We start from the raw sequence: 25,150 nt of genomic DNA, 5'->3' as shown, positions 1-25,150 counted from the left end.
TGTCTAAATGGAGGATGTGCTGATCACAAGTGTGTGGGATCAGCTGTGGAGAAACAAAGTTAAGAGAGAATCCCTGAGGCAAATGTTAGCCTTATTCATCCAACCTTATGTCAAGCCCCTTGATGGACTCTGTTGAGAGTTGAATAGTTGAATTATCTAGCAAACTCCTATTGTTCTGTCTGATTCTATACTTATACAGACACTTTCTGAAGATTCAATTTCTCAGTATAATGAACCAACAGGGACCATTGTTGGGGCCACCAACCTATTACATTTCTCATTGAAAATAAATAAAATGGTGCTTTGTTCCAATGTCTATCAACCAAATTTATAAACTATATTCATACAATGAAGTACTGCTTAGCAGAAAAAAAAAAAAAAAAACTGCTGATACATGTAACAGTGTAAATGATTTCAAAAATATGGTGTCGAGTATAAGAAGCTAGACACAAAAGAATGCATAGTGTAAAATTCCCTGTATGTAAAGCTCAAGATCAGGTAAAACTAATCCCTGGTGGTAGAAACGAGAAAGCTATTGAGGTGGAGGCATTGGCTGGAAAGGGGGATGAGGAACTTTTCTGGAATGATGGAAATAATCTATATCTTAATTAGATTGGTGGTTATACCAGCATATATATATACACACGTATATATATAGCATACATATATATTAGTATTACTTTTCAATAGTATTACTTTTCAATAAAAAGTGGCTGGTTTTAGTCATTAGTTTCTTGTGGGCTTTGTAAGCATGAGGAAATTAAATTTCTGAGTTGGTTAGGCTGAAGTCAGAGCCTCATCAATGGTAAATTTACCAAGGGATCTGCCATTTTATAAAGGCCTTTGGGGACCTTGGTCAGCATAATATTTTGGTGTGATAATCAGTAGGGATTTTATTAAATTTCTCATGGAAAGAAAATAAAAGATGTCTATGGTATTAGTTTTGCTATTGAAAACTAGACTTTAAATAAATTTGACATGACTTGCGCTTGGTGAATCCTTGTTAAATATATCCTCGATAAATATATTCCTTTTTAAAATTGCCACAAATTATGTTTCATTCTCTATTAAAGATTTTTCTGGGTTTACTAGTTTGTAGTTTTTGGTACCCACAACATTCTCTTTAGAAAATTAATACAATATTTGCCTGAATTAAACTTTCTGGCATTTCTCATTAAGAGGCAAGTTGGAGTCACAAAATGTATTTACTTTTTCATGGAATTGGAAGGCAATGTCCTAGGGAAGTTCATTAAGAATCCAAAGACGATCTCTTCTTTTGAGGTAAGCTGATCAAAACAGTGATCAAGTAGTTTTGCTTCCAAATTAGACCTGGTTTGAATCTTAGCTCACAGATATGTCACCTTAGGCAAGTTACTTAACCTTTCTAAACCCTATTTTTCCTAATCTGTAAAAGGGATTGCTATGGCAATTACACAGGGAAATGTTTGTAAAGCACTTAACACAGCACCTGACACATAGTAGCTACCATCATCAACATTATCGGTAGCCTCATACTCATCATCTTCATTAACAGGAGCCAGCCCCTCTTGGATCGATCTTCCAGGGCAGTATTTTGTGAACCTCAGTAGAGTGCTCTATGGGCCAAAATCTTGATTTCTTTCTGCCAACTGACTGACTGAGTTTAGAAGGATCAATTCACACATCAAATACACAAGAAACTGCTTATTTATTCATTTATAATGACAAAAGATAGCTGCATCAATATATTCTTTCCTTACACATATAATAGGGAAGCCAAATTATCTATGAAGGTGGTTTAATTAGTACAGGCTCATTGTTCCTTCCACTGGAAACACCCCTTTCCTCTTAGGCACCAAACTAGGTTACAGCTATAGACATGCCAGTAGAATTGCACTCACTGGAGATGACACACAGGCACCCATTTAGACCTTACTGCTGAGTGTAAATGATCTTAGTGGGTAGATAATTGATCTTACCCATTACATGTTCATTTTTATAAATTCATTTTTGGAATCTTTATTTTGTGGGCTTTCGGGGGTACATCACTATCTTTAATTGTTCGTACTTCATCTTTGACTAACTTCAACAATTTCTTCCTTAAAGACTAGCTCTGAAATACCAGGCTTTATACTTGGATAAGAAGGTAGTGAAGGGTGAGAAGTAGGGGGGTCGAAGGATATAACTGTACTGTCTCTCTGTTCAAAATGTCTTTGTGTGGCTGGGCACAGTGGCTCATGCCTATAATCCCAGCACTTTGGGAGGCCAAGGCAGGCGGATCACCTGACATAAGGAAGTCAAGACCAGCCTGGCCAACATGGTGAAACCCCCTCTCTACTAAAAATACAAAAATTAGCTGGGTGTGGTGGTGCATACCTGTAATGCCAGCTACTCAGGAGGCTGAGGCAGGAGGATCACTTGAACCCAGGAGGCTGAGGTTGCAGTGAGCCGAGATTATGCCACTGCATGGTAACAGAGCAAGACTCTGTCTAAAAAAAAAAAAAAAAAAAAAAAAAAACCCATAAAACAAAAACAAAAAAGCCCAAAATGTCTTTGTGTATTTATATTATTTTAAAAGTCATAAAAAATGTTCCAACTACTTTATAGAGGTAATGTTAGTAAATAGGTAATAGCCGGGCGCAGAGGTTCATGCCTGTAATCCCAGCACTTTGGGAGACGGAGGCAGGTGGATCACAAGGTCAGGAGTTCAAGACCATTCTGACCAACATGGTGAAACCCCGTCTCTACTAAATATACAAAAATTAGCTGGGCATGGTGGAATGCACCTGTAATCCCAGCTACTGGGGGAGGCTGAGGTAGGAGAATCGCTTAAGCCCAGGAGGCAAAGGTTGCAGTGAGCCAAGATCGCACCATTGCACTCCAGCCTGGGCAACAAGAGCGAGACTCTGTCTCAAAAAAAAAAAAAAAAAAAAAAAAAAAAAAAAAAAAAAAAAGTAAATAGGTAATAATGGCTACTTTTTTTTTTTTTTCTTTTTGACACGGAGTCTCGCTCTGTCACCCAGGCTGGAGTGCAGTGGCGCGATCTTGGCTCACTGCAAGCTCCGCCTCCCAGGTTCATGCCATTCTCCTGCCTCAGCCTCTTGAGTAGCTGGGACTACAGGTGCCTGCCACCACGCCCAGCTAATTTTTGTGTTTTTAGTAGAGACAGGGTTTCACCATGTTGGTCAGGCTGGTCTCGAACTCCTGACCTCAGATGATCCACCTGCCTTGGTCTCCCAAAATGCTGAGATTACAGGCGTGAGCCACCACGCCCGGCTATAATGGCTACTTTTTTTCTTTTTCTTTTTTTTGTGGAACTTCACAGGAATTTATTTTGTCATTACAATGTTGGCAGTTGATTTCTGATACATGCTCATTTTAGATATACTTTTCCTGTGCTGCAAAGTGAGGTTCTGTCTTGGAGTTGATGTCATGTCACCGGGTCCTGCACTGAAGGGCATTTGCACACCTTCTGTGGCTTCTCTCAGGAAAATGTGGGCCTTGGCGACATCCAATGCCAGTGCTATTCCCCTTCTCCCCTAGAGTTACAGAATTATAACCACCAGGGGACATCTACAGGCCAGGCCAGGATCCTGGTGCAGCTTCAGCCTGCTGTGGCCTGGAAGGGTCCCTGCCTGCTGAGGCTTAAGATCCCAACTTGGCTAAAGGAGGGGAGGGAGCAGGCTACGGCATGTGAGGTCTCTCCCAGCCCCGATCCTGGGGTCCATCCCTACACCTTGCTCAGTGCCTCCTAACAGATGTCATGCCCCAGGGCCCCAGGTAGATATGTGCCCTGAACCTTGCCAGGTGCGTGTGCCTGAACGTGGCACCATACCCAGCTGGATAAAAATGGCTCAAGCACGGGAGCCAAAGGATGGAGTGCAAAACAGAGATTACGATAATGTCAAGTTTAATCTGCCAAATATACAAGTTGAATTTGTGGAGCATGTTTTGCCTGGGTGCCACACAGTAAACAGAGGTTTCTTGAAATGATCAATGGGTAGGTAAAAATGGGCCTGGCCCTGGCCAGGTGGGTAAGAACTGGGCAGGGAAGGGCAGACGGGCGAGGCCTCGACCAGACAGAACTGACCAGGGACAAGCCATGACCCTCGAGGACCCAGGGGCACAGGCTCCCGGATGACAGCCCCTCTCTGAATGAGCACCCAGGCAACACAGTCCGGGGCTGGGTATAGCAAACCTGTCGGCAGCTGCCTCCTGGGACAACCATCCCCTTACGTTCTATCTACCAGACAAATGAAAGCTCTTCTTACCCCATCTCCCAGGCACCCCCCAGCAAGGGCTCTGAATTCTAAAAACAGCGAAAACATTCAAATGGTTACATATGAAATGCTGTCCTGCATCTTTCTGTCTCAAAGATAGCGGCTGCCCCTCCCCCAGCGCCCCCCCCCCCCCACATCCCCCAAACAATTTCTGTGCCAAGATGAAGAGGAGGCCCCAGGCCGTGGGGGGCTCCTGGCCGTGAGGGGCTGTTGCAGCGGCGCCAGGGCACAGGGTGGGCAAGACACAGCAGAGGTCCTGGCAGCGTGGCCCAGGTCCCCGGCATCTCCTCCCACACGTCGCGGTTACTTATTCAGGGAGAGCGACTGCATTCGTTTTCCTGACAATGTGGCATCATCTTTTGCTTTCCTTTCCTCTTCCTTCTTCCGGGCAGCCTCCTCCCGCTGTTTCCGGATGATGGCCAGTCGGGCCAGGTCGGCCTTGGCTTGCTCTGTCTTCCCAGCCAAGTGCATTTTCATGTAACGCTCTTTTGCCTTCTGCTTCTCAATCTCTTCTCGTTCTCTCCTCGAAAGCTCCTTTGGCCCGTCCAGATCCAGCTGTGTGACCTTTTTGGTTGTCTGTGCCACCCGGTTGGGGTTCTCGATGTCGATGAGCCCTTCGACGCCTTTGCGCTTTTGCTGGTAGTCATCTTCTTCATCCTCACTCTCATCTGAGTCTAGAGATTTCTTCTCCTTTTTGGGGTCACCTGCAGCCCCATCTCCATCTTTTGCTCCTTTCTTCTTTCTCTGCTGCAGCTCTCTCTCCCAGGGCTCTTATGCTCGCCGGCTTTCTCCCTTTTAGGCATCGCGGCCGCGTGCGGACGGCGGCGCCTCGATGACACCGTATACAGGGCTACTTTTTTTTTTTTTTTTTTTTTTTTTTGTTTTTTTTTTTTTTTTTTTTTTGACGAAGTCCGCTCCGTCGCCGACTGGAGGCATGGCGGACTAGCTCACTGCAAGCTCGCCTCCGTGTTTGCGCCATCTCTCTTCTCTCCCGAGTAGCTTGGCACAGGCCCGCCACTCGCCGGCAGTTTTTTGTATTTTCTAGAGACGGGGTTTCCTGTGTATCAGGTGCGCATGCTGCATCCGCCCGTCCGGCCCCCTCGAACGCTTGACCACCGCGCCGCCTATAATGGCTACTTTTATTGAACAACCATTGCGTGCCAGATCTTAAGAATAGCCATATATTACTACATTTAGTCCTTACACTCAGAAATGTAGTTTTATTCTCATTATTCAGATGAAAACACTGAAGATCAGAGAAATAAACTGCCTAAGGTTACACAGTGAGTAGCTGGCAGAAGCATAGTCTGAACAGCCCTCTGATTCTAGAGCCTGTGATCTTTCCTCCACATTACATTCAGGAAACAAGTCTTGTCCTGTTTTTAAGATCATTGGTTCTTCAACGTCTTAGTTTTGAATCACAGAAAAGTAGAGCATTAGGTAGTCAGGATTTAATAAGAAAAACAATTTAATAAGAGAAACAAATTATTGGAATCATAGTACAGGATAAGATCTGATCTTGCTTTGGTAACTTTGAGAACAGTCATTACACTACTTATGGTGACTGGGTTCAAGCCCAGAGTTGTCTTAAATAAGTGAGTAAGTCAATGTCATTGATGTCCCAAATGCCTATGGATCTCACTCTCTGATAATAGTTTCCAGACTTTTGAATTTCAGACATATAAATAAATAACAAAGTAGGAAAAGGAATAAAAACAATCTTGCAAACTTTTTTATTTTGCCCAGTAAGGATGCTTCTTAAAAAGTCACACTACTCCATACTATGACCTTTGTTTCCGTAAAGATTAAACATTTTAGCACTCCTCCCCTCCCAAACTGGAAAAATATAATTTGAAAACAAAGGATTGTTCCTCCAAAGAAATAATAGTTCGTAACCTTACTCTCCATATATATTCCCCATTGCATTATTTTTGTCATATTTGCAGTAAAGGGGAGAACTCTGTCTTTTAGTGATTCTGGTATCGGATAAATGGCTGAACTTATTTCCTAGTTCCCACAAATAATCTTTCTGTAAATTACAACTAAATCAGGAAAATGGAACAAGATAAAGATAATATAGAGGCCGGGCGCGGTGGCTCAAGCCTGTAATCCCAGCACTTTGGGAGGCCGAGACAGGCAGATCACGAGGTCAGGAGATCGAGACCATCCTGGCTAACACGGTGAAACCCCGTCTCTACTAAAAATACAAAAAAAACTAGCCGGGCGAGGTGGCGGGCACCTGTAGTCCCAGCTACTCAGGAGGCTGAGGCAGGAGAATGGCGTAAACCCGGGAGGCGGAGCTTGCAGTGAGCTGAGATCCGGCCACTGCACTCCAGTCCGGGCGACAGAGCGAGACTCCGCCTCAAAAAAAAAAAAAAAAAAAAAAGATAATATAGAAAGCTAATTGATCGTGCTTTGCATATAGGCCTTCAAGTTTAATTTTTAAAAGTTATTGAGTGACATTTCCATTTCCGGTATTTATTAAAAATTTGCAGGGTAAAGCATAAAGTTTTAATCTGTTAATCATTTGTTTAAGGTGGTAACTGATCTTTGAGATCTTGAGGCCCAGTGTATTTGTATTTCGACATTAGCCTGAGCCAGGGGTAAGTCAAGAACTAGCAGGAACTTCTCAATTTACAAATCCTTAGAGAAGAAAACAAGAAGTTTCATTGCTTCAACCAGAAATGTTTACTAAGTGCTTATTTTAGTTTTGGGCATAGGCACTAATAATATAGTTTATGGAGCCACTAGACCCTGAGCTCTTTAAGAGCGGAGACTCTGTGTAGTCCCAGCTGCTAACAGAGGTCCCAAACCAAGTGAGGAGCACAAATAAAGTTTGTTGAATGAATGGGAGAATAAATGACAAGGACTTCTAAAAATCACAACAAAGACAGGATGAAAGGGAACTTGTTTACCTAAACACGGCTAACTAGAATCAAGGGATATGCCTTGACATTTATGAGGTAAATTTAGGAGAAATAAAGGAAACACAGGATAAAGTAAAAATAAAGTAAAAGTGGGCAAAACCAAAATAATCCTAAACCAAAGCCAAAAACAAAGTCTTTGCCTCCCAGCAGCTCTGGATCCAATATTGGAGATGGACCCTTATTTAAGAAAACTGGAATTAGGCATTCTGATCATAAAATATATTAAGTGAAATTTTGTCATTATAAAAAAAGATACTTAGTGTTTGCCAGAGAGGGCTCAGTGAGAGAGGTATTTTTTCAACTTCTACTGATTTTACTAGAAGATAGGACCTGGATTTATATATATATATATATATATTTTTTTTTTTTTTTTCTCTCTCTCTCTTCCTTTTTTTTTTTTTTTGAGACAGGGTCTCGCACCACCTCGGCTCACTGCAACCTCTGCCTCCCGGGTTCAAGTGATTCTGTCATGCCTCAGCCTCCCCAGTAGCTGGGATTACAGGCCTGCGTCACCATACCCAGCTAATTTTTGTATTTTTAGTAGAGATTAGGTTTCACCATGTTGGCTAGGCTAGTCTTGAACTCCCGGCCTCAAGTGATCATCCACTTTGGCCTCCCAAACTGTTGGAATTACAGGCATGAGCCACTGCACCTGGCTGGACTATAGCTTTATTATAAACTTCTATTCAATTCTCCAAATATATAAGGCAAAAGAAAGGTGCTATTTTTTGAGCAGTTGGTTCACAGTAGATATTAAATAATTTGTCTTTTGATTATTTCCACCAGTACTCTCCCTAGGCTTTCATGGTGCCTCCATAGTGATACAGATTTGTTTACTAGGTGAAATTTAATAATAATAATAACTTCTATTATTAAATTTGACCTGAAAAACTTGTATAACATTTATTCTGTGCCAGGCAGTGTCCTAACTGCTTTATAGGTGTTAATTTATTTAGTTCTTATAACAGTCAATGAGGCAAGTGCTATTATCACTCTCATTTTACAGATTAGAAAGCTAGAGTATGGCATTGTTAATTGGCCCAAAATCACATACTTAGCAAGTGGTAGATCTAGGATTTGAACTTAACATGTTTCTCTAGTCTTTGTGCTAGATTGCCTCCCACTTAGGATTTTGTTCATTTGAAATACCAAAGGAATCCTACACCAGCCTACAAAATCAGAATCTCTGGGAGTAGGAGTCCACCATCTTGAATTTTTTTTTTTTTTTGAGATGGAGTTTCACTCTGTCGCCCAGGTTGGAGTGCAGTGGCCAGATCTCAGCTCACTGCAAGCTCCGCCTCCTGGGTTTACGCCATTCTTCTGCCTCAGCCTCCCGAGTAGCTGGGACTACAGGCGCCCGCCACCTCGCCCGGCTAGTTTTTTGTATTTTTTTAGTAGAGATGGGGTTTCACCGTGTTAGCTAGGATGGTCTCGATCTCCTGACCTCGTGATCTGCCCATCTCGGCCTCCCAAAGTGCTGGGATTACAGGCTTGAGCCACCGCGCCCGGCCTTGAATTTTTTTTTTAATTAATTAATTTTTTTTTTTAGATGGAGTCTCCATCTGTAGCCAGGCTGGAGTGCAGTGGCATGATCTTGGCTCACTGCAACCTCCGCCTCTTGGGTTCAAGCAATTCTCCTGCCTCAGCCTCCTGAGTAGCTGGGACTACAGGTGCTCACCACCACCAGCAGATAATTTTTGTATTTTTAGTAGAGATGGGGTTTCACCATATTGGCCAGGATGGTCTCGATCTCTTGACCTCCTGATCTGCCCACCTCAGCCTCCCAAAATGCTGGGATTACAGGCGTGAGCCACCATGCCTGGCCCACCATCTTGAATTTTAACAGGCTTTCCAGGTGATATTTGGGAACCAGAACCCTAGGTTCCTCTTCCTTTGTCTTGCCACTGTTAGTCAAGCAATCACCATGACATAGTGGGTGTTGTCTTTGCATCTGCATCAACTTTTTAGAACAGGTATCAACAGCTTTTTGAAAATCTCGAAATAATACTGAAACACTCACAGAAATTCTGCAACACTAATGCTTTTGATGGCATGGAGAACGATGTGTGGAAAAACCTGACACTGACAATTCTGAGTTGAAAAGTAACTCAGTAGGGTTAAAGTCTGAATGAGAGAGGGTTTTGGGAAGTTTTGACCAATTTATTTTGCATATATATATATATATATTTTGGTGTAGGCTCAAGAGAGTTAAATATAATAAAAAATCAAGAGATCTTTTGATAAGTTTGAAATAAATATCCCAAGTAATAAGAAAGCAATGTGTCACAGTTTAATTTTTTTGTTGTTTTTGCTCTTTTTTTGTTTTGTGGTATATAAAATAATGGTGTGTATTAGAATCAGTGACATCTTAGATTAGATGAAATGCAAGAGATGAGGGTGGGTGCAGTAGCTCATGTCTGTAATCCCAGCACTTTGGGTGGTCGAAGTGGGTGGATCACCTGAGGTCAGGAGTTTGAGACCAGCCTGCCAACATGGTGAAACCCTATCTCTGCTAAAAATACAAAAAATTAGCCAGGCATGGTGGTGGGTTCTTGTAATGCCAGCTACTCAGGAGGCTGAGGCAGGAGCATCACTTGAACCTGGGAGGTGGAGGTTGCAGTGAGCCTAGATCACGCCACTGCATTCCAGCCTGGGCAACAGAGCAAGACATCGTCTCAAAAAAAAGAAAAAAGAAAACACAAGAGAGGTTATCTTAGTCTTTAAGAATTACCCTTTGGGGCTGGTTGTGGTGATTCATATCTGTAATCCTAGTACTTTGGGAGGCCAAGGTGGGAGGATTGCTTGAAGCCAAGAGTTCAAGACCATCCTGGTAAACATAGTGAGACGCCATCTCTTTTTTTTTTTTTTTTTTTTTTTCTTTTGAGACGGAGTCTCGCTCTGTCGCCCAGGCTGGAGTGCAGTGGCCGGATCTCAGCTCACTGCAAGTTCCGCCTCCCGGGTTTACGCCATTCTCCTGCCTCAGCCTCCCAAGTAGCTGGGACTACAGGCGCCCGCCAACTCGCCTGGCTAGTTTTTTGTAAGAAAAAAGCACCCTTTGGTTCCTGATAAGTGAATGTGATATCAAAATTCCTTCTGAGTAAACCTGGATTCTCATTTAGAAAGAAAACAGAACAGTGAATTAAAAGGTGAAAAAAAATCCTGTGAACCCAAAAGACTAGATGGTAGAGTCTAGAATGTTCCTTCTAACCTGGGCAACAAAGTGAAACCCTATCTCTACAAAAAATAAAAAAAAAAAATTAGCCGGTCGTGGTGGTTTGCACTTGTAGTTTCAGCCACTCAGGAGGCTGAAGTTGGAGGATTGCTTGAGCCTGGGATATGGAGGCTACAGTGAGCTGTGATCACACCACTGCACTCCAACCTGGTTAAGAACCTGTCTCAAATACAAAAAAAAAAAAAAGAAAAAAAAGAATGCTCCCCCATCTCCACACCTTTCTTTCACATGACTTCAACCTGGTAGAGATGTTTGAGGTAGGGTGTGGTGGGGGAAGTCAAGGACAGAAGTAATAACCAGTTGAGCTGAAAGGTTTTGCGCTAGAGGTGTAAATAATTTATTATAAGGATGGCGTAATTATCCCAGAGTGTTTAGCTTGTCAGGCTGGTTCCTCTTAGGGTTCAAGCAGGAGCCTATTATATTATTATCATATAATGAGATAATCTCAAAATAACATGACTTTGCTTCTGTATGTACAATTAATTTGTAAGCCACTGCCAATTTATTAACCGAACTCTAAGAGAAAGCTATTAAAAAAGAAGACAAAACAAATGCAAGGGTTCTAAAGCTAGCCCATAATCAATTATTACACAGGGTGATTCAAAATATTTTTTTAAAAAGTAAAAAATTATGGCTGCTCTGCCTATGGAGTAGCCATTCTTTATTCTTTTACTTTTTAAGTAAACTTGCTTTCACTTTACTTTATAGATTCACCACAAATTCTTTCTTGTGTGAAATCCAAGAACCCTCTCTTTGGATGTGGATCCAGACCCCCTTCTGGTAACATCTTCCTGGTGAACCATGAAGGGATGATACTAAGAAGGCCACGACCCAAAGGAAATAGACTGCAGCACCAATTGGCTGACTTTGGGTAAGTGGTGGAGTACCCAGGTAAAGGATGGGATTGGGTTAGGGGCCCAACTTCTGGGAGTTAGAGTCCCTCCTAAGACAGAGAGGGTTAAAGGCCCCTCTTAATAAAAGGCAAGAATGCTTGACCAAACTTGGATTTGAAGCCCAACTTAGGAATGTTAGAGTCCTTCCTAAGATTTATGGGGTTAGAGGCCCCTCTCCGTCAAGTCCCTCTTGGTTAAAAATGGATTTGGCACTATAGGATGTTAACTGCTATTCTCTTTGAATTAATCTGCCTTGCACTCTTTGCTGAAGGCTGTGGGTGACAGGATTAGGTATGTACAGGATCATGGGACATAGGGAGCTTTTTTTTCTCCCCAAAAGGGGAAACTAGAGAGCTGATGGGACTGCTGGAAAAACATCCCTTCACTACCAACAAGCAGCTGCCTGAACTTTTGATTCAGTGTTGCTGCAATGGGCGGGTCTCTCTCTGGCCTCTCTGAGCTCCTCTCCTTTCCTACACTGCCACAGACAATGGTTTTCTCCTTTTCTCTCCTTTCCCTTTCCTATCTTTCCTGTTACTCAGGGCGACCATCTTGCCCAGAGACCACATATTGAAAGTCCTGGTCGGAGGTTGGATTAAAGATGACAGGGTTCATCCGGGGACAAGCTTGACCCTTGTCAGTTCAATATTGGATGCTAAGGGGAGTGGCTAATGTCTGTTTGGTCACACTTATTTTACCCTGGTTGGAGCAAAAGGGAATAGAAAATGTTAATTCAGGTTCCCCATGCAGCTAGTTGGGTGGCATCCTACAATATTGAGAGAGTTTTGCCTATGATTCCGTGAAGCAAAAAAGGCTGATTTTCCTTTGAGTTGCAGCTTGGCCCCCAGGGTTTTCATGCAGTGAGCAAGGTTGTTAGGGCTGCTCAGGGAAAGAAAACCCAGAAACCTGGCATGCCTGCAAAAAGGTAAGGAGTTCTTACCGGTCAGACTTCTCGTCTCTCTCCCTGTGCAAACTGGTTGAGTGAATGGTAAAAATCACTGTTTGTCTTCTCTGCAAAGTTCTGATTAATGGAAAAAAGGATGTGTGAGGCCAGTCTTAAGATATAGTGAATTTGGTGTAGTTTGTGCTATAAATTTGTCTTTCTGCATTGTTCTGTCAAAAAGAGGAGTACCTTAGGCTAGAACATCGGCTTGGGACTCCTGTAAACCTGCTGCTCAAGATTCTCCAGGAAACTGGTCAGTTACAAACTTTGCTGCAGGTCTCTGAAACAAAAAAAATTAGATGAAGTTTCCCTCTCGTTGTGTTTTATGTCCTTGGGAGCTTGACCTCGTAACCATGTGGCAGTACTTTCTTTTGGTCTCCACCATCCAGGGAACAGGAATTTTGGGGTTCATGTTATACTTAGCCCTAAATATAATCTTGAGCAGTTAAAAGCCTTTGCGAGCTCAAAATGGACTGCTTTTGGCTCCTTCTGGGAAGGGCAATGGAAACTGCCCAGTGCTATAGCTTAGTTGCAATTTAGACTAACCCTGCTTATTTCTGTTAACCAATCAGTGATCTCTGACTGCAGTTCAGAAGGAACAAGAGGGTTGGGTAGTATAAAAATCTGGTTCAGTATTTTAATTCTGGACACTTATTGGAATCAGCTGGCAACCCCATATCAGCTTGGTTCCAACGTTGCATGGTTCATGGAAAGCCTTCTAATTTAGTTTACTTGGGATAATTTTATGTATTTTGCTTTACTGTTGTGGAATATATTGCGGTTGTACTGTTTGTATAGGAATGCAGGATAAGCTTATGGAATGTTTTCTTAAATTGAACACTTATTAATCTTCCAGAAACTCAAGATTTATGAATGGCCCTTGCCATACCAACACTTTCTGACTGAGCTCCTCTTTGCCCTGGATGCAAAATACCTTAATAGTTAGGCAGGAATATCATTGCCCCTATTCAGGGGCAGAAGATGGATCCGTTACAGAAGATGGATCTTTACCCCTTTATAACCCTTAGAATTAAGGGTTCCCTTGTAAAAGAAAGGGGGGAAATACGTAGAGGTGTTCAATCCAGAGCCACTCCATCTTGAAGAGGGGTTGGGAAAATTGGCTGAGACCTACTGGGCTGCATTCATAGGAGGTTAGGGATTCTGAGTTATAGGATGAGATAGGAGGTCAGCACAAGATGCAGGTCATAAAGGCCTTGCTGATAAAACAGGTTGTGGTTAAGAAGCCAGCCCAAACACACCAAAACCAATATGGTGATGACAGTGACCTCTGGTCATCCTCACTGCTCATTATATGCTAATTATAATGCATTAGCATGCTAAAAGACACCCCTACCAGTGCCATGACAGTTTACAAATGCCATGGCAACAGCAGGAAGTTATGTCATATGGTCTAAAAAGGGGAAGAATCCTCAGTTCTGGGAATCCCCCACTCCTTTCCTAGAAAACTCATGAATAATTCACCCTTTGTTTAGCATATAATCAAGAAGTAACAATAAGTATAAGCAGCTGAGAAGCCCATGCCACTGTTCTGCCTATGGAGTAGCCATTCTTTATTCTCTTACTTTCTTAATAAACTCACTTTGACTTTAAAAAAATTATTAGAGGCTGATAAGGCAGAAAAAGCATCTTATTGGGGGTGTTAAGTGAAGAGATTCGGAAACCCGGCTTGATTTTGTAGCCTTAGAATAGACAGAAAGCGTCCTACAGGAATCATTGGTCACAGATCAATAGCCAAAACTCTAATAATTATTTTAGTTCCACAGAAGCAAATATGACTTTTTTTTCTTTAACTCTGAAAGAGTTGTAGGGAATTATGGTTTTCTTAAGTTAGACTTCTTTCTGCAAGTAGCCAGTGTTTTTTAAAAACTATCCAACTTTTGACCAGGCGCGGTGGGTCACACCTGTAGTCTTAGCATTTTGGGTGGCTGAGGTGGGAGGATCGCTTGAGCCCAGGAGTTTGAGACCAACAACATAGGGAGACCCTGTCTCTACAAAACATTTAAAAATTATCCAGGTGTAGGCCGGGCATGGTGGCTCACACTTGTAATCCCAGCACTTTGGGAGGCCGAGGTGGGTGGAGCACCTGAGGTCGGGAGTTCGAGACCAGCCTGACCAACATAGAGAAACCCCATCTCTACTAACAATACAAAATTAGCTGCGCGTGGTGGCACATGCCTCTAATCCCAGCTATTCAGGAGGCTGAGACAGGAGAATGGCTTGAACCTGGGAGATGGAGGTTGCGGTGAGCTGAGATCGATCGCACTATTGCACTCCAGCCTGGGCAACAAGGGTGAGACTCTATCTCAATAAAATAAAATAAAATAAATTAAAATAAAATAAAATAATTTAAAATAAAATAAAATAAAAATTATCCAGGTGTAACAGCAGGTGTCTGTAGTCCCAGCTACTCAGGACGCTGAGGTGAGAGGATCACTCAAGTCCTGGAGGTTGAGGTTACAGTAAGCTGTGATGGAGCCACTATATTACAGTCTGGGTGACAGAGCAAGACCTTGTCTCAAAAACAAACAAACAAAAAACTATCCAACTTTTGTTAGAATGATTAGAAAAATTATAATTCATAAGAAGTCTAAACAAAAATTAAGTGTGGTCTGCTAGCTTTGGACTTGGTACTCATCATGACTCCAACTCAAATAAATAAGAAAGTCACTCATCCAACTTGACATAAAGGAATATAGGGGTGCAGAGGCACACTCCTACTGCCATAGATGGAGAGATAGGAAGAAAAGCCACCATGTGAGAAGTAGTACAGGGAGCAGGCTTGGGAGGAAGGAGCCAATTCAGGTAAATGGATACTAATTGATCAGAGCATCAGTCTGGCTGCCTACAGAAATCACAACAGTAACGTGCTGTTCAGTCACTATAAGGTGATTACCTTTCTCTGAGCGTACTGTGTAACTTGTTGCCTCTATTTTTACATACACTTTTTATACCTCTTTCCCTAATGAATGCTTCAGGACCTGGGCGAGTTAGGACTGATCAAGTAAAAGGAAGGGCAACAAAAAAGTTTAATAAAAAGGATGCAGCAGGCATTTCATGGACTTCAGAAAAGAAAAGGCAATCGGGCCGCAGAGGATGTGCACTTAGAAAGACAGGGTCAGAGTCTATAATTCCATTGCTGCGCCCTGTGATCTCCACTTCTTGCTGTGCTCTACCTTGTGTCCTGCTTCTGTCTGCAGCACAGCCTTTTCTGCTCATTTAGGGTTCCTTGGCTTCACACTTTGGCCTGTCCTTGTGCTCCCTTCAATCCCAACTTTGCAAGTTCTTTTAAGTCCTACATCCACTATTGTTCAAGTGAGGATCTCTGTGTCCCAATTTCACATTCCCAGCTCAGAAAATCTGGTTGGTTCAGCCCAGCCTGTAAGTTACTTTTCACTTGAATAGATGTAGAATCCCAATTCAATCAGCTGATCCAGGACTTTGTGGAGATCAAATGGGACAAACGTGGTCAGTTAGGTTCCCCCTTTTCGCAGAGATGATAGATGGAGGAAATTTCAAAGGGGGCATGATTTGGATTGGCATCTCAAAACGTGTCCACTATATTTGGCATAATTATTACACTGCTACTCCTTAATATCATTATTACATTGTATGGGATTATAACATTTTTGTATTTCTCCTACTTCATTAGACTTTCAGTTCTTAGAGGGCAAGCTCTTCACTGAAGGTACATCTGACAATTTATTTTGCCTATTCCCATGAATTTCTTGACAATTCATAGCTTATATTTCTGTCTACAGAGTCTTGCATTGTATGACCTTAGTGTGCTTCTGTTTCCTCATCTATAAAAAGGGGTTCATAAAAGTGCCTATGCTATTAGGTAATCATAAGCATTAAAGATAATGTGCTCCATAAATATCACCTATCATATTATCTTTTTTTCTTTATAGCCTCTTTCCTCACATACCAAAATGTTTGTGTGTGGTTGAACTGAATTTTCAGTAGGGAAGCCATGAATGAGTTTTTGCACTGGGAGTATGTGTATTGATTTCCCGAAAATAATCATAATTGTGCTGTCTCACGATTCCATTTTGTACATGCTACAGATTTATCTTAAGGTATAGCTCTTTCATATTGTATATAAATTATTTGTTTCTATGCTTAATGTGTACTAAATAAGGCCCTGAAGCCAGGGGAAGAAGTTTTTCTGCCTTTGCATCATTTTTGTATCCCTAGAGTATTTATTGCTGCCTGAAATGAAGACGCTCTCAGTATTTAATTTAACCAATATCTGAAGATACAGTTTTGAGCTCATACTCTAGCAGACAGACTCTGTAGACAGAGGTCTAAGCTATGAATTGCCAAGAAAAATTATTCAAGACTTGGAAATAGGCAAAATAAATTGTCAAGTGTACCTTCAGTGAAGAGCTGGGCATTGCCTCGGATAATTTTAAGGATTCTTTGATGTTACTTGATTGATTTGCTATTTACCAGGCTATTTAAAAACACTGAGAATAAAAGCTAAATTTTTGGAAAACCGATAGCAATATAACTCACTCATTTTCATAAGCAATGCAAATGAACTGTCAGGTAGGAAACATAAATCTTTATAAGTCGGATTCTTATTTGAACTATTTTAACATCTTACTGGTTTCTTAATCAAGGAATGAGTTGAATAAAATATTTGGCATAATTTCATTTTATATTTGCATGGGAGTTGTGCTGCTAACTCACTGAAAAAGTGTACTGTAATAGAAGTAATATGATAAATCTCATAGTGAAGACACAAATATGTAGGGGAACAGAGGGTGGGATAAATTTATTTAACATCATTGGGAGGAAACATTTTACCTAGGTGATTTTAAAGCTGGGCTTTGAAGACAATGTTGAATTGGGGTGGAGCTGTGGTTGGAGAGGGTAAGGGAGAAAGACCTCTAGGCAAAAGAAACTGTTGATATGGTGGATCTTTTGGACTCTGTTTACCAGAAAGACTGCTGGCTCCTTACCAACCGTTTTTCAAAGTTGGTGAGATTTCAGGGTTGTAGGCCTATTGACACTGTTGTAGAGGTATAGAAGTCATCATCCACTCCAAGATCAAAGGCCCAGTAGGCCCATAGACTTGTTCAGGAACCCTCTGCAATGCCTGTCTTTTAAACAAATTTAAACATGTCTTTTGCATTCACCTTTGAAATTTTACATATAAGTGTGCACAAATTATTGTGTTTTAAAAATAGTGAAATATACTCCACAAAACTTTGTATCCTCATTTAAAATTTAATTTTGCAACTGATATGGAATACATAATGTTAATCTGAACATGATTTCCTAGTTTCTTAAACTTCTTCATAGACTTAAAGAAAGGCCATCTTTTGTTTAAAAAATTAAAATCATTATGTTTTCCCAATATAAAAGCAACTCATATATATTCATTGTAGAAAAATTAGAAACAAGTGTGGAAAGAGATTGAAATTAAACTTGTTTATAATTCTATCAACTAGACATGAGAGCTGTTAACCTACTTTCTAGAACTTTTTCTTTGTACACACACGGAGTTTGTTTCTGTTAATTAACAAAAAGTGACTGTTTCTTTTTATTGAGGTAAAATTCATATAACATAAAATTAACCATTTGAAAGTGAACAATTCAGGGGCACTTAATACATTCACAGTGTTGTGCAACCACTGACTCTAGTTCCAAAACATTTTTATCATCACACAAGGAGACCCTGTACCCCTATTCATTTCTTCCCCTGGCCCCCGGCAATACCAATGTGCTTTCTAAGATCTCTATGGATTTACCTATTCTGGAAATTTCATATAAATGTGTAGTCAATGGGACCTTTGTGTCTGGCTTCCTTTATTGAGCATAAATGTTTTCAAGGTCATCCATATTACGGCATATGTCAGTACTTCATTCCTCACTATGAGTAATATTCTATTGTATGTAGATAGCACAATTTATCCATTCATATGTTGGTGGATAGTTTTTTCTTTTTACAATCTTCTTTTTGAAAAATGCAATAAAAACCTTAATCTATCCTGAACATTTTTCATAATCTTGCTTCATATGTAGAAGGGTTAATGGTCACAGGAATATGCCTATACAAATATGCTTGCAGTATATAGAACTAGATTAAAAGGACAGTCAATTGATAACGTCAGGTTTTTTTGGTTAACACCTGACCCATGTAGGCACACCCACATGCAGGGAAATACAAACCACCACCACCACCACACAACAACAAAAAACAAACACTGGACCCAGACCCTCTGGCACATGCTTGTTTCTGCTGCCCCCAGATACAATTTCTTTTCTGCAGGCAGGGATGCCATCTCTTCACCATGAGGAAGTGCTGATTCCTCTCCCCTCTCACTTCCCTTTAGGGGTGTGGTGTTGGGAGGCTCAGTTCCCTGACCATCCTGGCCCACCCCTAAGAGTACTGTGTAATACTTGGTGATTTCAACACCACAATGCCTGATTGTTAGCTTGACTGATTTTTCTCTCAGCAACCAGAACAACACAAGTTCATTTTGCTCTCTAAGTCTAGCACGAGATGAACTTGTTTCTCCCTCTCTTTAAAATTGTATTTTGCTCAAGTACCATGCCAGCAAAATTAATTCATTTCTCCAGATGCACAAAATGGTCTGTTGATTACCTAGCAGACCATGCCTGATTTAGTAACTAACTTCAACTTTTGTTCAGTCCTTATCCTTTATCTCAATACTACTGGCCTTCTCTCCCCACAACTACCATCTGCCCTCTCGACAGGATGTAGTATTTTGTTTTCCGAGGCCTTGAAAACATATGCAAGTTCTAAAATATTTGCGACATTTTCACTAAATTTACATAATGTACCCCAATACAGTTAATAACTACTTGGCTTAATTAACATTTCTTGAGTTCCTACTATGTTCCAGGTACTTTGCCAGGCTTCAGCAAATAAACACACACACACACACACACACACACACACAGCTAAAAGTTAGAATGAGCAACACTTCTAACAGAGACACAAAACATAGTGGCTTAAATAATATAGAAGTTTATTTCTCTCTGATGTAAAAATCCAGATGGAGAAACCCAAGGCTGGTGAGAAGGCTTCATAGTTGCCTGGAAATTCAGTGACAAGTGACAAGCTTCCAGTTTTTTTCTCTTTCTTTTTTTTTTCCTTTCTTTTTTTTTTTTTTTTTTTTTTTTTTTCAGAATCTCATTCTGTTGCTCAGGCTGGATGTAGTGCAGTGGTGCAATTTCAGCTCACTGCAACCTCCACCTCTGAGGTTCCAGCAAAACTCCCACCTTGGCCTCCAGAGTAGCTGGGATGACAGGCATGCACCACCACGGCCAAATAATTTTTGTATTTTTTGTAGAGACAGGGTTTCACCTTGTTGCCCAGGGTGGTCTGGAACTCCTGAGCTCAAATGATCCACCCACCTCAGCTTCCGAAGTACTGGGATTACAGGTGTGAGCAACCGAACCTGGCAGCTTCCAGTTTTCTACTCTACTATTCCTAGGGTTGAACCGTCATCCTTACGCTCCAAAATGGAGCTTCAGTGATCTCATCTGTGTTCTAGGGAAACAGGATGGAGGAAAGAAGGATGAAGGCATCAAGGGTATGACAGCTACCTTTTAAGGAAAATTTCCAGAAACTACTGTACTGCCGCTTTGATCAACATCTAATTGATCACAACTTAGCCATATAACCAAGTGGCAACAAGGTAGGCTGGGAAATGTATTCTTTATTCCAGGCATCTATTTCCTAGCTAAAAACTGAGGGTCCTGATGAGGAGAAAACAGATAATAGGTAAGGCAATCAGAAATTGTCAACATCAAGACACAGTCCCTGCTCTCTAGGCAGAAAAGGTAAGAGAATACTGTTAGCATATAACAAAGGAATCTAATTCACACTGTGCAAAGTTTTCCGGAAATGAGGGTGCCCGAACCGAATTTTTAGGGAAGAGTAGTAGTGAGATAGGCAAAGAGTGTGGTGGTAGTAATGATTTTTTTTTTTTTTTTGAGACAGAGTTTTCGCTCTTGTTGCCCAGCCTGGAGTGCAGTAGTGAGATCTCAGCTCACTGCAACCTTTGCCTCCCGAGTTCAAGCAAAGTCTCCCAAGTAGCAGGGACTACAGGTGCATGCCACCACGCCTGACTAATTTTTTTTATTTTTTATTTTTGTATTTTTAGTAGAGACGGGGTTTCACCATGTTGGCCAGGCTGGTCTCGAACTCCTGACCTCAGGTGATCTGCCCAACTTGGCCTCCCAAAGTGCTGGGATTACAGGCATGAGCCACCGCACCCAACCAAATGATAATAGTGAGGGAGTTTCTGGAAAGGGAAATTAGCCAGTGGCCAGAGGCTTGAAAGGAATAACTGTATATTAGTGTGGTTGTACCCTACATTTAGAGGTCAGGAATGTTGAAGGATGAAGTTGAAAAGATAAGCAAGGGTGAATACTTTTTGTGTCTGGTCTAATCTATATAATTATTCATATAACAAAATGCTTAAAAAAATTAGTTACCCCTTAAGCTCTTGCTTAAATGAGTTTCTAAAAGTGCTAATCAGTGATCATTAAGGAAATAAATTATATACATACAGCATATTACTTTTCACAGTACAATCATAAATAGTTACCTGCAAAGATACGAACCAATCTTCTCTATACTCCTAAATGGTCAGTGTTTTCAGAGTCTAGCAACAAAATAATCTAACTAGATGAAAACTTACCGTATTCACCTGCTTATAAGATGCATAAAGATTCACCTTTGCCCCAGAGAAAGGTATTTAAAAATTGCCCCATGTCCAATGCACTTACATTAGAGATAAGCCAAATGCATAATGAATGAGAAATAGCTAAGAGTCTGAGTTACAGTCACCAAGAAAACAATAACTTAACACTACCTCTAGCAGAGAAAGACAGCAGATACGTAAGTTTTTTTTTTTTTCATCCTATAAGTGGCATGCTTACCTAACTCAAAAGCAAATATAACAAATCAGAGGCCACAGAGATAGTCAAAGCTAGAGTCTGAGGCTGTGATACAGATTTTTTTTTTGCAAAGATGGCTGATAACTTCTTCTATACACATTTTCAATGTGACTTTTCTGTTCTTCCCATTGAAAGGTGGATTTTATTTCCCTAGTTCTTGAATCTGTGCTGGCTCTGTGACTTGTTTTGACCAAGGAATATGATAGAAGTGACTCTGACCTTCAAGGCTAGGCATGAGACTGCCGTGTACAAAAGTCGGTCCAGTCTATGGAGGACAAGATGCCACATAAAGGGGAACTGACGCACCCCAGACAACAACCAGCATCAACTGCTAGACATGAGGCCATCTTGGACCTTCTACCACAGGTGAACTTTCAGTTCACTGCAGTTCTATAAGTGAAACCAGCAGAAGAACTTCCCAACCAATTTACAGAACATACAAAATAATAATAATTGTTGTTTTAAGCCACTATGTTTCAGAATGGTTTGTTAAAGTGATAACTGATGTAGGTTCACATCTATGATATTTTAGATTAAAATGCATCATTGCTATAGTTTATAACTGAAAAGCAATAAAGGTATTGCTACAACATCAATTTCAGACTTTCACACAATAGACTGCAAAATGAACTGGTAACAGAAAGTCAGGGCTTCCATTGCTATACAACTGAAGAAACCAGCAGCTTAAAGTGTTAGACATCCCTAGGAAAACTGTAAGGTCCCCACAACTAGAAGAAATATTTTTAAAAAATGGATATTAGATCCTCAAACAAATGGAATCACTTGAGAAATTTAATATTTAAACTATATAGATAGCTCAACAAGAACTAATAACAGATATATCAAAGATCAACATTATGATACTATAGATTTATGAGTAGAAATTCCAGTTACCTCTATAGGTAAGAGTAATAATGACACAAATCATGCCCCTTGACTCTTGAAGATAAAGTCCTTGAGTTCCATGGTGTAGTGGATAATCTACAAAATGGCTGCTCACGACTCTCCCTTCCTGGCACTCACTTTCTCGGGAAATAGTCTCCCACAGTAAGTTACAGCTGGCCTTTGCACCCAAAGGTAGAAATGATGGTGTGTGACTTCCAAGGCTAGGTTATAAAAGACATTGCAGTTTCTACCTTGGTCTCTTTCTTGGATCACTTGCTGTTGGAGAAGCTAGCTGCCGTGTCTTGAGAACACTCGCACAGCACTGTGGAGAGGAACACACAGGAACTGAGGCCTCCATCTGCCTGTTAGGATCAACTTGCTAGCCATGAGAGCCTGCCATCTTGGAAGCAGGGCCTTTAGCTTCAGTCAAGACTTCAGATGACTGTATCCCCAGCTGATATTTCTTTTTTAGATAGCTTAATTGAAAGTATAATTTAATTACCATAAAATTCACTAATTTCAAGTATACAATTCAGTGATTTCTAGTAATTTTACAGAACTGCCCAACCATGACCACAATCTAATTTTAGAATATTTATATCATGCCAAAAAGAAACCTCATATCCATTAGCAGTCACTCTCACTTCTACCTTCCGCCCCAGGCAACCACTAACCTATTTTCTGTGACTGTAGACTTGTCTTTTCAGAAAATTTCATACAAATCATTTCATATAAATGAATTATGTGGTCTTATGTGTCCAGCTTCTTTTATTTAGCATGTAGCTGACATTTTGATTGCCATATCATGAAAGACTCTGAACCAGAACTTTCCTGCTAAGCTACTACTGAATTATTGATTCACAGAAACTGTGAGATAAAGAATCTCTATTGTTATTTTTAGCTAATAAATTTTGGGGTAATTTATTGCACAGTAATTGATAACTAGTACACATAGGTATGTGAGACTGCTGGGAAACTAAGTCCCACATTTAATGGTACACATTCAATGGGCCATTAAACCCAACCCAAAGGTACTATTAAGAGTTGTGTTGGAATCTCAAATCCAAGCAAAAAGAAAAAAAAAGAGTTGTGGACATGAGAAATTGTATCTTACAATTCGATTAGCATATTTTGTTAATGATACACAACTGCTACTTTTTCTAATTTTTAAAAGAAAGCCGTTTCCAAAATTAGAAGAAAGAATTTCCAATTTGTTTTTAGGTCCATGAAAAAATTTGGATGAACAAGGAAGAGATGAAATTGTGGACAGTCAAAAGTGTGGTCTAGCTGCCCTGGTGGGCTACCAAGGAAACTTGCCATATTAGTCTGGAGTGAGTTTTGATTGATCAGAGTGGACAATAAAAGGCTCAGCTGTAATTCCAGGAGACTTAATTAGCCATTTGCAACCTTCAGATAAGGCTATGAAGAATCCATTTAAAGGATTCATGAGGGAAGAGAACAGGTGGATACAGGCTTCAGATTTTGAGTTTGATACCGAGAGGAAGAAAGGGGCTCACAACGTCACAACTGTGAATGGGGGGATGCAATGCTGTAAAACAAGAGCCAAATGTGAAATGGTTTAAATAATGTGAATTAGTAACACTCTTGGAAACCTGCCTACAATTGTACAATTTGTTGTTTGATGATAGTTTTGACTTGCTTTCTAATGCAGCTAAGGTCAAAGATTAAGAGATTCATTTAGAATCCAGTAGTAACAATGGTTATCAGGCTTTAAAAATGAATTTGAGGGTAAAGATAATAACTTTATGACACTTAGAAACAGCCTTCACTTCTTATGTGGCCATCATTCTCAAAACTAGCTTCTATAACACATATTTAATTTTTCTCCTGCAATTTAATATAGTATGAACATTTGGTAACATACTTGCCTTTTTTCTATGTATGAACATAACATTGGAATTTCTTCAAATTTTTTTTTATTTTTTATTTTTTTAATTTTATTTTTTATTATACTTTAAGTTCTAGGGTACATGTGCACAACGTGCAGGTTTGTTACATATGTATACTTGTGCCATGTTGGTGTGCTGCACCCATCAACTCGTCGGCACCCATCAATTAATCATTTATATCATGTATAACTCCCAATGCAATCCCTCCTCCCTCCCCCCTCCCCATGATAGGCCCCAGTGTGTGATGTTCCCCTTCCCGAGTCCAAGTGATCTCATTGTTCAGTTCCCACCTATGAGTGAGAACATGTGGTGTTTGGTTTTCTGTTCTTGTGATAGTTTGCTAAGAATGATGGTTTCCAGCTGCATCCATGTCCCTACAAAGGACGCAAACTCATCCTTTTTTATGGCTGCATAGTGGAATTTCTTCAAATTTATTACTTTGTTGTAAGAGTTGTTCCAGTTTTTTTACTGAAATACTTGTTTACATGAATTAAACCTTCATGTAAAGTTTAAATATATTGTACTAACTTGTTGCTTTATACACAATTTTACTGCTACATGCTGTGTTTGCATATACAGTATAGGAATTTTCTCAGATGTATTTGATACTGTGACATGTTTTTTAGTTGCTAGTACCAACTTACATCTCCAATGTTTGCCTCCATGGTTCATTTTTCTTTTGTTTTGTTGTCTGCATCATATTGTCAGTGTATTTCTTTTTAGCTGTGTAGCTGAGTATCTTTATTAATGGTCAGTAGTATATAATTAAATATGCAGAGTCAGTAATTTCCTAGAACTCAGTATACTGAATATAGTATACTGTATTTATACAAACATGTAATACCTCCCTCTATAAAACCACTGTAATATCATTTGAACACTTTTACAAATAATGAAAGGTACTTTTTTTACCCCATAACATTTTCTCGCAAAACTGGGTGCTCTTATTTACATTCAAATCTTATATGTCAGCTTATTTGTATTATAATTCAGGTACTGGAGAAACAGGGAAAATCAGATACTGATCCTGACTTGAAAGATCTAAGACTCTGCTAGAAGAAACAGACATACAAACAATACTTACATTGCTCTGAGATATGTGATACGGTGTTTTACAGTGAAGGAAGCCTAGAAGTGTTT

The 25,150-nt window shown here is 40.4% G+C and overlaps 1 pseudogene across 1 annotated transcript; it reads right to left on the bottom strand.

Moving 5' to 3' along the window:
• Nucleotides 1-3,872: 3,872 nt before the first annotated feature.
• On the bottom strand, nucleotides 3,873-24,675 carry LOC115897549 (annotated as a pseudogene). Its single transcript, XR_004057345.1, has 2 exons — nucleotides 24,655-24,675; nucleotides 3,873-5,012 (listed from the first exon to the last, which is right to left on the bottom strand). The product of XR_004057345.1 is annotated as a 28 kDa heat- and acid-stable phosphoprotein pseudogene (transcript).
• Between the last annotated feature and the right edge of the window lie 475 nt (nucleotides 24,676-25,150).

Source organism: Rhinopithecus roxellana, chromosome 5, assembly GCF_007565055.1.
Source record: "Rhinopithecus roxellana isolate Shanxi Qingling chromosome 5, ASM756505v1, whole genome shotgun sequence".
Lineage (NCBI taxonomy): Eukaryota > Metazoa > Chordata > Mammalia > Primates > Cercopithecidae > Rhinopithecus > Rhinopithecus roxellana.
Note: the sequence above shows the minus strand (reverse complement) of the source record. Positions and strands in the feature narration are given on the sequence as shown.